Source organism: Nicotiana sylvestris, chromosome 12 (genome assembly GCF_000393655.2).
Source record: "Nicotiana sylvestris chromosome 12, ASM39365v2, whole genome shotgun sequence".
NCBI lineage: Eukaryota > Viridiplantae > Streptophyta > Magnoliopsida > Solanales > Solanaceae > Nicotiana > Nicotiana sylvestris.
Window position 1 is genome coordinate 85,604,013 of NC_091068.1, and position 17,776 is coordinate 85,621,788.

The 17,776-nt window shown below is 39.0% G+C and overlaps 1 long non-coding RNA gene across 2 annotated transcripts in view; it reads left to right on the plus strand.

Annotated features, from left to right (window-relative positions):
• Window positions 1-909: 909 nt before the first annotated feature.
• The window catches only part of LOC138884244 (uncharacterized), a 64,042-nt gene continuing 47,175 nt past the window's right edge, over window positions 910-17,776 (plus strand). Inside the window, exon 1 of one of the 2 annotated variants that reach the window (XR_011404422.1) lies at window positions 910-1,294. This is a non-coding gene — a long non-coding RNA (uncharacterized lncRNA). Of the gene's footprint in view, window positions 1,295-4,458; window positions 4,625-17,776 lie in introns of those variants that run through there. The other variant, XR_011404423.1, reaches the window with a different exon arrangement.

Below are 17,776 nucleotides of genomic sequence, written 5' to 3' on the forward strand. Positions count from 1 at the left end.
CACAAGGCATAGCCAAATATGAAGCAAAGTAGGATTGTTGACGGCCAATTTTGACCCTCCTTTTTAAAATTAATTTATTTATACTTAATAATTTACAATGAATATTTTTGTGTATATTTTAATCAATAGCACCTACTTTTACAAAATTAATTTGATGTTAATAATTCAATTCTATAATTGTAATTATAAATATATTTTACGATTGATAAATAATCTTATATATTACATAGGTCTTGCAATTAGTTTAATTGGTTATTTCTTCGATTTTAGTTAATTGGTCTATCATTTCAATAATTTGAAACTACTCTAACACTTTAAAAAAAATAGAGTAATTTTATAACTTATTATTTTTCAATAATTAGTAGTGTATATCATCATTAAAATTTTATTATATTTTGTTGAAAATAATTAAGTTTATGTAATTTAATTTCAAAAAAGATTAAAAATGACTAAAAGCTATAATTATAATTCTCTATTAAATACAATATGACCATCTTGTAAATTCATTTTGACCCAAATGTCAAGCCCAATCTGGAAAATACCCAGTCCAAACAAGCCCATTCCCTTCAAACTTGGCAATCCATAACCACCCCTCCGAACCAATGAAATCACGCCATGTCACCTATCTCCCTCACTAATAAAGAAAGCACAACGGATCTGGACTGTTGATCTATTTCATCAACGGTCCACTTTTAATATCCTTTTTTTATTTATTCTTTAACCTTTTATGATTTAATCTCAACCATCAGATCAAAGAAATCCAACGGTTGCCTATTTTAGTAATTTAAGCATTTTATAAAATCTTTATCTCCCTAAACATTAGAGTCGTTGATCAAATGATCCAACGACCCAGATTCAATCTCGCATTTTTAACCCCAAAGAAGCCCCTAACCCTAAATCTTTTCATCAGAGGCTGACCGCCTCTTCTTTCCCATTTATTCTCTATTCTCTCTAGCCTGCTACTACATCAATTTTCAAAACCTTGCACAAATTTGTGCAAGGTCACAAATCTTGACCCAAATCATGCCTTTTCTCTTCCCCAATCGTGAATCTCGCCGATATCTTCCCCCTTTCATCACTTCATTTCAAAATACCTAAAATATGAAACCCTTACTTAAAGATGAAACTTCAAATCGCTCAAATCTTCTTATGAACCATCAAATCGCCGCATGCATGGGTTTTTTTAGAAGATTCATCATGAGGATTCTTTACCTAGAGGTGAAATGCAGTGACCTCTGGGTTTTAGGATTTGTCCAATGGTTCTTTGCCTTCAACAGTTGTTTCCTCCTCTTAGGTAAATTACTTCACCATTTTTCCCTGTGGTCATCTCTGGTATTCACTCAATTGTGCTCACATCATCAACTCTCCGTCATCTTTCACTATCTAATTTGAATCTGTTGAACCTAAGGCATTAAATGCCACTATGAATAGGTCTTTCAATGCTCTAATCTGACAAGGTCTAAGACCTAATACGAGCACAAAGAACACACTAAGATTTTAAATTTTAATATTTTTTAATGATTTCTGTTACTTTTTTGTTTTCGAGTTCTTTTACTATTCAAAGCTTGAAATTTTGGTTCCTGTACGGGTAAGTAAACCTTTGTTTGGTCTGCTTCTCAAAAGGAGGTCAATATACCTCGACCCATTCTCTTTTGATTGTTTTATTTGAAACTATGAATACACTGTTCTCTTTCTATTGACTGTTTTTTCTTTATGAGGTTTGTCATCAGTTTATAATTGTTTGTTTCTACTCATGATGATTTTTTATTGATTTATGATTGGTTGTTATGATTGACATTATGTGTCTCAAATCATTATCATTTAATCATTATGTGACCTTGATGACTATTATTCTGAATCACACAACCTATACATTTAAGCTCCTTGATATGCCTTAATAACTTCCCATGTTTGTTCAGACTTAGATTTCTTTAATGTTCTATTGTGGTCTTCATGTCTACAACACTTATTTTGTTTATCGTAGTCTGTTGTTCTGTAGTTGAGATTATTATTTGATGATTTTAACTAGAACAAATATGAATGCTTAAGGTCTAATCCTTTATCACTTAATTGGAGTATGTCAGTCTAAGTGTATAAGTTGCTTTCTTTCTTCACATGAATGCTTGTTAATTTTAGAGCAATCTTTGAGTCATTACTGTGAAAGTATTGTATCTTTATATAATTGTTAATCATATATGTGAGCCTTATTGAATGAAATAGTCTCTTAAGGTAACTAGGCTAATTACTACAACTATTGTTATATGTATTATGAGATGATCAAGTTATCTTTTATGAATTAGACCATAATTGTATCTGTTGTGACTAGGCATTAACTATTATGTCAATAAGTTGAGTAGAACTTCACCATGTTTAGACTATCACCTTATATCTACAAAGCTAAACTAGACCTACTTAGTGTAAAGTCTCCCCTATCCTGAACTCCTTTAATGATATTATTGACATGAATTCATAATATTTGGAACCCAATCATGTTTGTAAACCCTTGGCTGGAACATCTTATGTATGTACTTGAATGAGATTTTTGCATCCATCTATGTTTGTCCTTCATGCCCATGCTTGTGCATCCAGTATCATTAAAACTTGTTGAATCTACTTAATCCACTATTGGAACAAATGAAAGACTTTAAGATTATCTCCTTTGGCCTGAGTATTCTAATATGCCTTGATCTTCAAATAAAGCTAGCATGAATGTGAGACTTAGAGCTCTTTTAAAAGAAAGTAATCATGTTATATGCTTAGGGTAATATTGGCCTGACAACTAGTAAAAAAAGTTTTGTTAATGCTTTTTAAGAGATTCCTAAATGAAGCTACCAACTCATCCTCTAATATAAGTCAAGACCTAGTTTATGATCTCTGATAAGTGCCTTTGTGTATGTCCCTATGATCCTGCACTTATTCTGGGTCTTCAATACTTCTGTTTGTCCTTCATGATTTCATACATGTTCATACTATCTTGAAACTGCATTAAGCTCTCTCTCTCTCTCTCTCTCTCTTTCTCTCTCTCTCTCTCTCTCTTATAAAATGAATTAAAACCTAGCATTTGAACCCTAGAGAAAAGCTCTTATTGCTACTGCTTGGATATAACAGTCTGCTTTGTTTTTAGTGAGATTAATGTGAAGTTAACATTCTTAGAAAGAGGTAATCATGTCATTAATTTCAAAGATAAGTAATACTAGTGGCATGGGATTCTGTTAAGAACTCTTAGGAGTTCCATTTAGATTTGTAAATCTGTAGCCTTATTGAAACTCTGATTATATTTTAGTGCCTCTAGTAGCATCTGTAGAGGTTCTAACTATAACTATTTTGTTAGAATCCTTGTTGATACTTTCAAAAGCTTCCAATAGTGTTGTTCTTTGTATGCTAAAGGACAAGACTTGAGTTAAACCACTATGTGACTAGTCTGTCAAGACAATTGCATCTGTATCCATAAACTGTTGTAGATTTGAATTGCGTACTCTTTCTCTATCCTTAAGACACTTGATCTTAGGTGTTTGATTTTCTTAGCAGTAGCATGATAATATCTCTGCCTTTATGTGTTTGAAACTTATCTCTTTGGATGTGTTTAATGTGTTAATCATCCAATTATGTTTTGGAAATATGGTTATAAAAACGCAGATAAAACTATGTTGTAGTCTTATGGTATTTTGTTTGGCTCTCATAAGGAAGGTTACACTTCTGTGGTATGGTATTGCTACGGTGATTAGTTTACATTGGAAGTGCATCATTGACATTTAGACATATGGGAAAATGTGATTTATTAGTGGTTAGGGGCATTTGGGAGTAGAGTTTAACTCTTGGTTGGGCAGTTCTCCGTGGCACAAACATTGCCCTGGGCCTTTGAGACCCTTGGGAACTTTGAAGTATCTGGGGATTCAAAGGGGTCTTTGACCTTGAGTAGAGCTCTACCTTAGCCTCTAATCCATTGATATTCATTACTCCTTTTGGATTTAGTGTTTAATGACAGCGAAAGGTTTTCAATATAAATTACTTAACCATATATAACTCTCATATTAGTATAACCTTTCATAATATTTTAAAACTATTATTTGTTATAGTTTGTTCCAGTCACTTACTTACATATTTCATGTATGATTGTATGCATAAAATAGTATTTCTAATGACTTTGTCTCTTTCTTTTTGAACATGTACGATTATTGGGCCTGTTGAGTTCTTAAGGAAATCAGGCCCAAACCTCGTATCATGCATGAAAAAAATCTGGAGCTTGTTGTTGTCCATTCCTGTTGATTACCGGGCATACCTCTTTTAGGCTCAAACCAAAGTCACTCTTCACCCCATTACTGCTTCCTTATATTTCGTTATTTATATTATTTTATATGTATATGACGCTACTCTAATCATATTTGATTTAATGTTTTAACTTTATCTTTTGAATTCTATAGATAGTTCAGATATGTTAAGAGAAGAAACATTTATGCTCCTGTTAGGAGGTGTGAGAGGTTGGCGATGGAGAGTTTGAGAAGAGGTCTAGGTAGGCCTAATAAGTATTGGAAAGAGGTGATTAGGCAGGACATGGTGCTGCTTCAGCTCATTGAGGACATGACCCTTGATAGGAGGGTGTGGCGGTCGAGGATTAAGGTAGAAGGTTAGTAGGTAGTTTATAGTTGTTTACCGATAGTCTTAGTAGCATGCATGTCCCTTCATATTCTTAGATTTTTATTACGTTAAGTGGTTTTGTTCTCCCCAAGTATTGTACCTGTTGCTGTTATTTGGTACCACTTATCCTTTATCTCCCCCTTTTTTCTTTTCTCTTCCATCTTTCTTCTTTCCTTACTTTCCTCTTCTTCTTCTTGCCATTCCTGAGACAAGGGTCTATTAGAAACAACCTCTCTACCTGCATTAGGTAGGGGTAAGGTCAGCGTACAGACTAACCTCCCCAGACCCCACCTATTGGGATCAAACTGGATTTTTTATTGTTGTTGTTATTGTTGTTATTGTTGTTTTGAATTCTATAGATAACTTAGGCAAGCCTTGAAAAATATAGTGTTAAACAAAAATTAGGTAGTAACCAACTCTCCATTAGTTAGTCATATACTGCTCACATTACTAATCTGCTATGTTTTGCTAACCCTTTCATGAATATTTGAAGCTGAAAATAATATGGCAAAGGCGACAGTCCCTTTTTTCAAAACCAGAAAAGAATTGCAAGGCTAGCCTCCTAAAAGAAATCGACTCTTTCAAAACTTAAGTGATGCCGCCCAGTAAAGACATTCAAAATATTCCCTCGAGTCTAAGATTTAAGTGATTTTAGAATCCAAAGTATATTTTAGACTCATTTTACTTAAAACATCTAAGAATTATATGAATGTCCATTCTTTAAAAATAAAGTGTTTCCCACATGCTTCATACAAACCACTCAATTTTAAAACTCTTTTAATCACACCCAACAGTAGTTTTCAAGACTCTTTCTAAACTAATACCCTATAAAATCTTGGATACCTTGTAATAACATCATATTCTCACCTAGATAAATAATAAGTCTCTGTAATACTAGTTAAGCAGAATACAAATAACTAACCCTTAAAACCTAATCTAAATCCTATGGAGCTACCTCAGTAGATTTTAAGGGATGCCTAACACCTTCCCCTTAGAAGAACAAGAACCCTTACCCAAAATCTCACCGGTTAGCAGAATAATAAAGAACATGAGTTTAATAATTAAATACGTACCTTAGTATACATTTAAATATTGAATAGTGACTCTCTTTCATCAATAACAGAGAAACCACAGTTGAATCTTGTTTTGACTCGTGCAAAATAGGGTGCAACAGGATAACACGTATGAATAAGTAAAGCTTGGATCAAATAAAATTGATGCATCCCTATGGAAAATCGGAACAATACTTGTGATGATGGCATCATGAATATGCCTAAGGTCTAGCTAGAAATGCATAAAAATAGGGCTAGGCCCCATTACTCTGATCTCTGCCTCTCGGACGACCACTAGCTGACTGGCATGCACCTCTAATGGCCTTACCTCCACCTTTAGCTGCCTTAACCCCACCCCTAGCTGGTTATGCAGGTGGTGGAGCAACCAGTGTCGGCATAATGGCACGAGAACCCTGCTGAGGTTTGTTGTTCAATTTAGGACAATACATCCTGATATGACCCATAACTCTACACTCAAAGCACTTTCTTGGATGTTGTGGCTACTGAAGCTAAGACTCACCCTGATGGCCCAGATAACCACTATAGTAACTCTATAACAGTGGTGTACTGGTAGGGGCTAAAGGTGTACTGAATGATAGCTGCTCAAGATGAGACCCATAAGAACCACAACTGCCCCAAGCATCGTGGGCTACCTGAAGAGCTAACTGAATCGGCCTGTGATGATGGCCCCTACCAAAAGAACCTCTGCCTTTAGATAAGGCACCACTAAAACAACCACAATGCCGAGGCCTCTTCTCAGACACCGTCTCTCTAACCTGACTACAAATCATCTCGATTCGTCTTGAAATCTCTACTGCCCACTGGAAAGAAATATCATCCCCCTTATCCTTGGCCATCTATAGTCTGATACTAAAAGTAAGACCATCAATAAATATCCTCACTCTCTCCCAATCTGTAGGAATCAAAATAGCTGCATTACGGTCTAGATCCAAAAATTTGGTCTCATACTACGCAACAATCATGTTACCCTGCTGGAAGCACTCAAACTGCCTATGGTACTCTTCCTTCAAAGTAAAAGGAATGAACTTCTCCAGAACTAGATATGAAAATTGATCCCAAGTAAGTGGAGGTTAACCGTACGGTCTAATCTGCACATAACCATGCCACCACCTCTCAGCAGAATCGGTCATTTGGATCACTACAAAGTAGACTCTACTGGACTCCACAATACCCATGTTGCATAACACCTCATGGCAACAGTCCAAATAGTCTTGTGGGTCCTCAAAAGGTGTACCATAAAAGTGAATCAAAAAGAGCTTGGTGAACTTATCCAACCTCATCAATTCCTCAAATGATATCACGGGCCTCTCCCGGGATGTACAACAACAACGGGCTGAACTACTTGATCTCGCCAAACTCACACCAAAAATAGGTAGTGAGGCGGTCGAAGCAATAATAAATCCCAACACGAGTCGTGGTTGAATCCTCAGGGAGTTAGAAATGGGATTAGGTATATAACTAAAGTTAATGTATGGTGTGCCCTAAATTGCATGTTGGTAGTTTCTATAGCTAATTTAAACTACAGATTGCAATTAATAACTAGAAGACAATGTTTTTGGGTTTTGGTTATTTTTCAAATGATAAAGGAATCTAGGGTCGTGACCTCCACCTAGGAGGTTACCTAACGGGTTGTAAACTATAGGGCAAATTTGATTAGTTGGGGTCGTAATATAGAAATCACATGTAATGATAGATTCATGTATATTAACCAAATTTGAATTACAATCACTTAACCATATTAATTCCTTGAAAATCCCTCCAAAAATTGCCAAAATCCGAGATCTCTAGCTCAAAATATGAGAAATAGGTTCGAACCCTTGATTTTGATATTTTAATAGTCTGCCCAGTAATTACACATCGCGATCGCAAAGAAAAAAATCTTCAGCAGCCCAAAAACCATCTATGCGAATGCACACTCTAGAAGCAAACACGGTGACCAATCTCCCTGAGTTATGCGGTCGTGGATAGCCTCACGCGATCACGACGAGCAACGCATGGAATTCCCAGGCCTCTTCTTCCTTCTTCGTGAACACGTCTTCCTACCACACGATCGTGTAACAAAACTCCCTCAAGGCTTCACGATCATAGCTCTAACCACGTGACCAGATAGAACAAATTTCCACCTTCCAGACCTTACCCTCCGCAATTGCATCCCTCTCGTCGCAATCACGTAGGAGGAAAGCAGAAGCATAGGCATCAACAACTTCAGCAACTTCAACAACTCTTCAAGTCCAATTTTTATCCGCTAATCATTTGAAATCCACATGAGGCCTCCGGGACCTCAACCAAACATAACAACAAGTCCTAAATCATCATACTTTCTCGAAGCCTTAAATCACATCAAACAACACTAAAATCATGAATTGCACATTGATGTCGAAACATATCAAACCAACTCTGATTGACCTCAAATTTTGCACACAAGTCAAAAATGACACAACAGACCTATTCTAATTTGCAAAATCAAAATCCGAGCCCGATAGCAACAAAGTCAACCCTCAATCAAACTTTTCCAACTTTCGCCAATTCAAGCAAAAATCATCTACGGACCTCCAAATCAATATCTGGACACACTCTTAAGTCTAAAATCACGATATGACACCAACCCACCAGAAATCCTGAATAAAGTTAGTACCCAATAGCCTAGCCTCACCCGGCTCAAACTAGCCCATCGGATCAAGAATTAACTCTCTAACCCATGTACATTGGGCACACAAATTGGACCTTGCATCCGCAACACCTCATCAACCCCAATAGAAACATCCTTGGCATCACCGTGTTGAACCGTATCCTTAAGAAAAAACAATGGGGTTCATCATACTGGCGCTCTCAGATGTGATCATATAAGGAAGACCGTGAAACCACACAAGCCAGAACCCGACTAGGCTCTGAAACATCTAACCTCACAAACTAATTGGCAAGGGCCTGAACATCTTATGCAAGCGGTCTGTCACCAACAAGAATAAATGCAAGGCTACCCATACTCACCGGCTTTTCACTCAAGGCATCGGCCACCACATTGGCCTTCCCGGGATGATACAAAATGGCAATATCATAGTCCTTTAGTAGCTCCAACCATCTCCGCTGCCTAAAATTTAAATCCTTTTGCTTGAACAAGTGCTGAAGACTCCAATGATCCGTAAATAACTCACAAGACATGTTGTATTGATAATGCCTCTAAATCTTCAATGCATGAACGATAGTTGCCAACTCCAAATCATAAACGAGGTAGTTCTTCTCATTAGACTTAAACTGGAGTGAAGCATAAGCAATCACTCTACCCTCCTTCATCAAGACGCACCCAATACTAATCCGATAAGCATCACAATATAATGTATAAGAACCCGATGCTGAAGGAAAAACTAGAACTGGAGATGTGGTCATGGCAGTCTTGAGCTTCTAAAAGCTCTCCTCACACTCATCCGACTACCTGAATGGAGCACCCTTCTAGGTCAACATGGTCAAAGGACCTGCAATGGATGAGAAACTCTCAACAAAGCAACAATAATATCTAGCCAAGCTGAAAAAACTCCGAATCTCAGTAGCTGAAGATGGTCTAGGCTAATTCTTAACCGCCTCTATCTTCTTTGGATCCACCTTAATCCCCTTACTGGACATCACGTACCCTAGGAACCCCACCGAACTGATCCAAAACTCACACTTGGATAACTTGTCATAAAGATTCTCCTCTTTCAACCTCTACATTGCAATCCTCAAATGTTGAGCATGCTCTTCTTGGCTACATGAGTACACTATCAAGAACCAGTGTAACTACTAGAGGGACCTGGCACAGATGAACCCTGAACTGATGGAGCATGAGATGAACTCTGAGTTGGGAGGGCACTAAGAGACGGATGGCCCGGACGAGCACTGTATGTACCATGGTTAGCTGATGCCCCCTGATGAACCGGACGAGCCACTTGAGCGGGCCTATAAGGATGACCCCTATTGTGGTGTGACTGCCCCTCTCTCCCCCCGAGAAGAAACACTGCTAAAACCACCATAACCACGAGGCCTCTTGGCCTCCCTTTCCTCACACTCGTGACTACGGACCTGCTCTAGCCGCCTAGCAATATCAACCACCTCGTCAAACCTAGCTCCTAAGGCAATCTCTCGAGTCATCACAAAATGTAGTCCATAGTTGAGGCCATAAATGAACCTCCTAATCCTCCCCCTCTCTATGGGAACCAACAAGATTGCGTGACGAGCCAACTTTGAAAATCTCATCCCATACTGGGTCTCGGACATATCCTCCTAGCATAGCTGCTCAAACAGCCTATGCAACTCCTCCCTGCAGGTCTGTCATGCAAACTTCTCCAAAAAGAGAACAGAGAACTCGTGCCAAGTAAGTGGTGTAGCACCGAATAGCCTACTCAACTCATAAGCCTCTCACCATCTGAAGGCTGCCCCCGAGAGCTAAAAAGTAGTAAATGAGACTCCACTAGTCTCCAGAATACCCACCGTGCAAAGAATCCACTGGCACCTGTCCAAGATGTCCTGAGATCCTCAGACTCAATGCCACTAAATGATGGAGGCCTGAGCCTCCGAAACCACTCTAAAACTTACCCAAAACTCACACGAGCCCCTCAGACTCAATCTGAATATGCACACAAGTGTAATTGCATTATATAAACTCACGCACTCACTTAAGTTATCGAAACAACATCAGTTATCAAGAGTCGATCATCAAACTCAAGGATTTTATGTTTAAAGCCAATTTTTCCAGTCGTTCACATAATGCGCATAAATGCAATTGGGTCACTCAGGCCCCAACAAAGCATGCGCACAAGTCTGAAAATATCATACGAACCTACGGAATTGTCAAAACACCGATCTGAGGTCATTTACCAAAAACGTTAATTGTGGTCAACTCAAACCTCATTTTATGTCAAAAATCACATTTTCTTTGAATTTTCACACATAACCTATCTGAAAATTGACAAGGACCACACACACAAGTCATAAATCATCAAATAAGAATAAGAGAGGTCTTAGAACATAAAAAAGACCTAGTAATCAAAATGGGGTCGTCACATTCTCTACCTCTAAAAGAAATTTTTATCCTCGAATGGACATAGCGATGTACCTGGACTAGTAAAAAGGTGCGGGTATCTACTCCTCATATTGGACTCAGACTCCCACTTAGCCTCCTTGATTAGCTGACCTCTCCATTGCACTTTCATAGAAGAAAAACTCCTAGACCTCAACTTTCGAACCTACCGGTCTAGAATAGCCACTGACTCTTCCTCGTAGGTCAAATTCTCATCAAGCTGCACCGTGCTGAAGTGTAAAACATATGACCTATCTTCATGGTACTTCCAAAGAATGGAGACATGAAATACCGGATGTACACCTTCTAGGCTATGAGGCAATGCAAGCCTTTTAGCAACCTCCCCAACTTTTTCCAAGATCTCAAATACGCCAAAAAACCTCGGGCTCAACTTGCCCTTTACCTCAAATCGCATCATACCCTTCATAGACAAAACTCGGAGAAGAACCTTCTCATTCGCCATGCAAGTCACATCTTGAACCTTTTGGTCCAAATAACTCCTTTGCTTGGACTAAGATGTACGAAGTCGCTCCTGAATTACTGTAAACCTTTATAAAACATCACGAACCAAATCAGTTCCCAACAATATAGCCTCACCGAGCTTAAACCAAACAACCAGGGTACAACATTACCTCCAATATTAGGCCTCATATGGATCCATCTAGATGCTTGACTAATAAGAGTTGTTGTAGGCGAACTCCGCTAGAGGTAAAACTACCCCATCTGACAACCAAAATCCATAGAGCATGCCCATAACATGTCCTCCAAAATCTAAATAGTGCACCCGGACTGTCTATTCGTATGAGGGTTAAATGTGGTACTCATTAATCCGCGTGCCCAACTCTCACTTCACGACCCTCCAAAAATTTAATGTGAACTGCATGCCTTGCTCAGATATGATGGAAATGGGAACGTCATGCAGGTGGATAATCTCTGAGATATAAATTTGATCCAACCGCTAGGATGCCATAACCGGAATGAAGTGTGCCGACTTAGTCAACTAATCCAAAATAACCAAGATTGCGTCATATTTCCTCAAGGTTTGTAGTAATCCTACCACAAAATCCATCATGATGGGCTCCCACTTCCATTCTGGTATCTCCAAACTCTGGGTCAACCCATCCGGTATTTGATGCTCGCACTTTACCTGCTAGCAATTCAAAAACCGAGAGACATAATCAATAATATTTTCTACCACCAATAGTGAGCTTTCAAGTCATGTTGCATCTTTGTAACCCTAGGTGAATGGAGTAGCGCGAACTATGAGCCTCCGCGAGGACAAACTCTCTCAACCTATAAATGTTTGAACGCAAATACGGCCCCGAAGCCGTATAACACCATCATCTTCAATCACAACCGCCTTAGCACCACCCCAATGCACCGTCTTTCAACACCAACAAGTGAGGATCATCAAACTAGTGAGCCTTGATGCGCTCCAAAACCCATGACTATGCCACAACACAATCAAGAACTCGGCTACACTCCGAAACATCCAACCTCATGAACCAGTTTGCCAAAGCCTGAACATATATGGCTAATGGCCTTTTTACAGCCGGTAAACTGCCAAACTACCCATGCTCTCAGCCTTCTTACTCAATGCATCGTCCACTACATTGGCCTTCCATGGATGATATTATATGATGATATCATAGTCTTTTAATAACTCTAACCATCTCCGCTTCCGCAAATTAAGGTTCTCTGGTTCAACCGGTGCTGGCGACTCCGATGGTCGGTATAGACCTCACATGGAACATCGTATTGACAGTGTCTTCGATTCTTCAGCACGTGAACAATGGTTGCCATCTCTAAAACATGGACATGATAATTTTTCACATAAACCTTCAACTAATGAGACACATAAGCAATCACTCTACCATCGTGCATCAATACTGCACAAAGTCCAATATGCGATGCATCACAATACATAGTGTAAGATCCTAAACTGGTAGGCAATAAAAACACTAGGTTGCAGTCAATGCAGTCTTAAGCTTCTGAAAGCTCGCCTCACACTCATTGGACCATCTTAAAAGAGTGCCATTCTGGGTCAAGTTAGTTAATGGTGCTAAGTTAGATAAAACCCCCTCCATAACCAAACGCCAAACATAAGAAGCTCCAAATCTCTGTAGCTAAAGTAGGTCTAGGCCAGTTCTGAACTGCTATAATCTTCTTAAGATCCACCTTGATTCTCTCAGAAGATATAACATGGCCCCAAAAGGTAACCGAGTCTTAACCAAAACTGACACTTCAAAAACTTTGCATATAACTGATGATCCTTTAAAGTCTGAAGTACGATCTGTAGATGCAGCTCATGCTCCTCTCGGCAACGAGAGTAAACCAACATATCATCAATGAAGACAATCAAGATGAAATCAAATAAGGCTTGAACACTCTGTTCATCAAATCCATAAAGGTTGTTGGGGCATTGGTCAAACCAAATGACATTACCTAGAACTTGTAGTGACCAAACCGAGTCTGAAAAGCTATCTTAGGGACATTTGATGCCCTAATCTTTACGTGACGGTAGCCTGACCTCAAATCAATCTTGGAAAACATCTTGTCACCCTGAAGCTAGTCAAATAAGTCATCGATCCTTGGCAATGGATACTTTTTCTTAATAATGACCTTGTTCAATTGCCGACAATCTATGTACATCCTTATCGATCCGTCCTTTTTCTTCACAAACAACACCGATAAACTCCAAGGAGAGACAATAGGTCTATTGAATCCCTCATCAAGAAAATCCTACAACTGCTCCTTCAATTCGTTCAACTCAACTGGGGTCATACAGTACGTGGAAGAAATAGGCTGAGTGCCCGGAACCAAGTTAATGCAAAAGTCGATATCCCTATCGGGTGACATACACCGAAAATCTTTAGGAACCATCTCTAAGAACTAATTCACAACTGGAACTAAATCCATGGAAGGAGCCTTTGCACTAGAATCATGGATATAGGCCAAATATGCCAAGCACCCTTTCTCGTCCATATGATGAGCCTTCACATATCAAATGACCATGCTAGTGGAGTGACCAAGAGTCCCTCTCCACTCCACCCTAGGCAACCCTGGCATGGCTAACATGACAGTCTTGACATGACAATCCAAGGTAGCATGATACTGATACATCCAATCCACATTGAGAATAACCTTAAAGTCCACCATATCTAACAATAGAAGATCAAGCATGGTGTCGTAGCCCCCCAATCATGACCAAACAAGAGCGATAGATACGGTCAACCACAATAGTTACCCAACAAGCATAGATACATAAATAGAAGTACTCAAATAATCACAAGACATATCCAAATATGGAGCAAAATAAGACGATACATACGAATAAGTGGAACCTGGATCAAATAAAATGGATGCATCTTAATGGCAAACCGGAAAAATACATGTGATAGTCATATCAAATGACTGTGCCTCAAGTCTAGCTAGAAATGCATAGCATCGAGGCTGAGACCCACTAATCTGACCTCCACCTCTAAGATGGCCTCTAACTGATTGATCTTCACCTCTAGTTGTCTGACCTTAACCTTGGGCTGCCTCACCCCCCCTAGCTGGCTAAGCGAGTGGTGGAGCAAGCGATGAAAGAATCATGGCACGAGTACCTTGTTGTGGCTTCCTGCTCCTCAATCTAGGGCAGTACCTCCTAATATGACCTAGGTCACCACACTCAAAACTACCCCTCGACTGACGTAACTTTTGAGTTTGAGACTGTCCCTAATGACACAAATGACCACCATAATAACTCTATAGTGGTGGTGCACTAATGGGAGCTGAAGGCGCACTGAATATTGGCTGCTCGGAATGAGACCCATACATACTGTGACCACCTGAAGGACCATGGGACACTTAAAGCCCTGACTGAATGGGCCTGATAGGATGGCCTCTACCAAATTAACCCCTGCCTCTAAACGAGGCACCACCAAAATGATGAGGCCTCATCTCCGATGTCACCTCCCTACCCTGGCCATGAATCCTCTCGATTCTCCTAGTTTTCTCTACAACCCGAGTAAAAGAAATATTATCCTCGGTCTCTCTAGGAATCAATAAACATATGCACCCTCTCCCTCTCAGTAGGGATCGAGATAACAACATGGAATGGTAAATCCATGAATCTTGTCTCATATTAAGTAATGGTTATGCTACCCTACTGAAGGCATTCAAACTGACTGCAAAAGTCCTCTCTGAGTGAAGGGGATGAACTTTCCCTAAGAACAAATGTGAGAATTGAGCCCAAGTAAGAGGAGGTGAACCCACTAGTCGGCCTCGAACATACTCCTACTAACACCTCTTCATTGAACCAATCATTTGAAACACTTTGAAATCAACTCTGTTGGTCTCCATTATACCCATGTTACGTAATATCCCATGAAAACAGTCTAAGAAATCACGGGGGTCATCAGAAGGTGAACTACTAAACTAGGGGGAAATAGCTTGGTAAATATTTTCAACTTATGAAGCCCCTCAGCTAACATCATGGTTCTCTTCCCAAGCTGTGTAATAACAACAAGTTGATCTGCCCCAGCTATAGAGCTGCTGAAAGTTGATACTCGTGAGCCATTTGCTCTAGATTATGGGTGACGGGAGTCTGGGCTCCTCCCCCAGCCTGAGAGATGGCTGGCTCCACGGCGAACATACTGGCGTAGGCTACACTCTTTATAAGGCCCACCAGACAGACTAGAGCGTCATAAAGCACTAGGGTGAAAATGAACCCCTCTAGGACCTGAGCTGGTCCAACCAGCGTAGTTGGAATAGGGATCTCCTCCTCCTGCTCGATCAAAGGTTCAACAACTGGTGATGTTTCGTGTGCTCCGGCTCCAGATTAGTTATGGATCTCATACGTATCCTCACCATCTACAAGATATTAAGTGAAGAATAATTCAAACACAATGATATAATAAAGTCGCACGATAGAAAAAGAAAAATAGTGAAATTTCCTAAAGCCTTATAGCCTCTAGAAGATAAGTACAAATATCTCTGAACCTATTCTCAAGACTCTACTAAGCTTCCTCATGACTCGTGAGACCTAGGCAACCTAGTGCACTGATATCAACTTGTTTCGACTCGAAATCCCAACCACAGTGTCGTGATGGCGCTTAACATCCGCTTTATAGGAAAGCCAACATTATCTAAAGAATTAACAAATTTAGCAATATAAAAGCAAGATATTAAGAATTGAAGACCAAAATACTCTGAATACATATAATAAATCCATAAGTAACAATGTCTATTCTAAACCCGGAACATCTAGAATCACACGTACATGAGCAACTAGAATGCTACAAATATAATTTGAAATGAATTAGAACTATTCGAAACAAAACAAAGAGTAAAACAAGATAGGAAGGGGACTTCTAGGAATGCGAACGTAGTGCAGCTCTACCTTAAGTCTCCATGATAGATCTGATCTGAGCAAACTTCTTTATGTGCCGCTAGAACCAACATCAGGATCTGCAAAAAAAGTGCATAAGTGTAATATGAGTCTAATCAACCACATGTACTCTGTAAGTATCGAGCCCAACCTCGACAAAGTAGTGACAAGGCTATGATAGGACATTCACTATAAACCTGTGCAAGTAATAAAGAGAAGAGTAAAAGAAATGTAAAGAAAACGGATAAAACTCATAACAATGAGACCAAAAGGTCAACAAATAGGGGGCCCTAAAATAACATCATCTTATAACCTCATGTCACAGTATAGAAAATATAACACCATAATTACAAATAGTTACGAAACGTCATCTCTCGTTGCGGCACGTAACCCGATCCTAATATCATTTGAATATCTATTGCAGGGTGCAACGCAATCCAAATATATGTTGCAGCGAGCAACCTGATCCCAATATCATTTTAGTTCTTGTGCGCTGCGCAACCCATCCCAATATCATTTCATTATCATCAATAATTCAATACAACAAATTCCAAAATCTCAACATAAAAAGGAAGCTAAAGTATATAAATCACCAAGGAACCACAAGTCCAAACACAGAACAACCAACAACTCAAATTCATAATGTATCCTCAATATCGTAAGCTAACACGAATCTCGAGAAGCCCTTAACACAAGAATAGCCAAGAGTTCACACAGTCGGATGTAACTTAATAAAGTGAAACAAGTAAGGTAAAGTCAATAAAGGCATGAAACAGTGGAGATGTTCAATTAATACAACTGAGAGCATACAGTAGGTAATCAGATATTGATCAACGAATGAATAAATAGAAACAGGTAGAAAATAAATAACAGATAACAAGTAAGACATAAACAACAATTAATGACATGTAGCAATCAAAATATATAATGAGATACAACATGGAATAAATGATGACATAAAGATAAATAGCCCACCCTACATGCTTTAATCCATGAAAGCACATATGGCCGACCTCGAGGCAGTTCGACTTTGAGACAGTATAACTAATGACCGTCCCCGAGACATCTTGAATTACTGGTCTCGGCGGATCTATGTGGAGTTCCCAAGGAATGTGCATATGGCAGGTCAAGTCTAGTGGACTAGCCCAAAACCAAACCAAGGCATCTAACGGCTGTACGAGCCCCATATCTTTGTAATTAATGCATTTCCACTATGTTGAGATTCCCCTCTTATATAAAGGGGATCCTTATCATTTAGTAAACATCTGTTGCTCCATACTAAATATACAAGAACATTCTCTCTATGCTAAAACATATTCTTTCGATCTTATTACTTCATTTATAACTCGTATTTATTGTGTTCTATTCATTGTTCACCATTTATTGCTTATTATTGACCATAAAGAGCCATCCTTGATTTGTTTATAACTATTATTCCCCATCGACCATCACATAACATCAACTGCCTAACAACTAGCATAAAAATAGATCACATATTTTTAGAACCACTCAATCAAATTTAATTGTTATTATTAGTTTCACGGTAAACAGTTTGGCGCCCACCGTGGGGCTAAAAATAATAGTGATTATTTTCTTGCTGGCTTAAATACATAACGCAAGTTATCTTTAACACTTTTTCTTGCC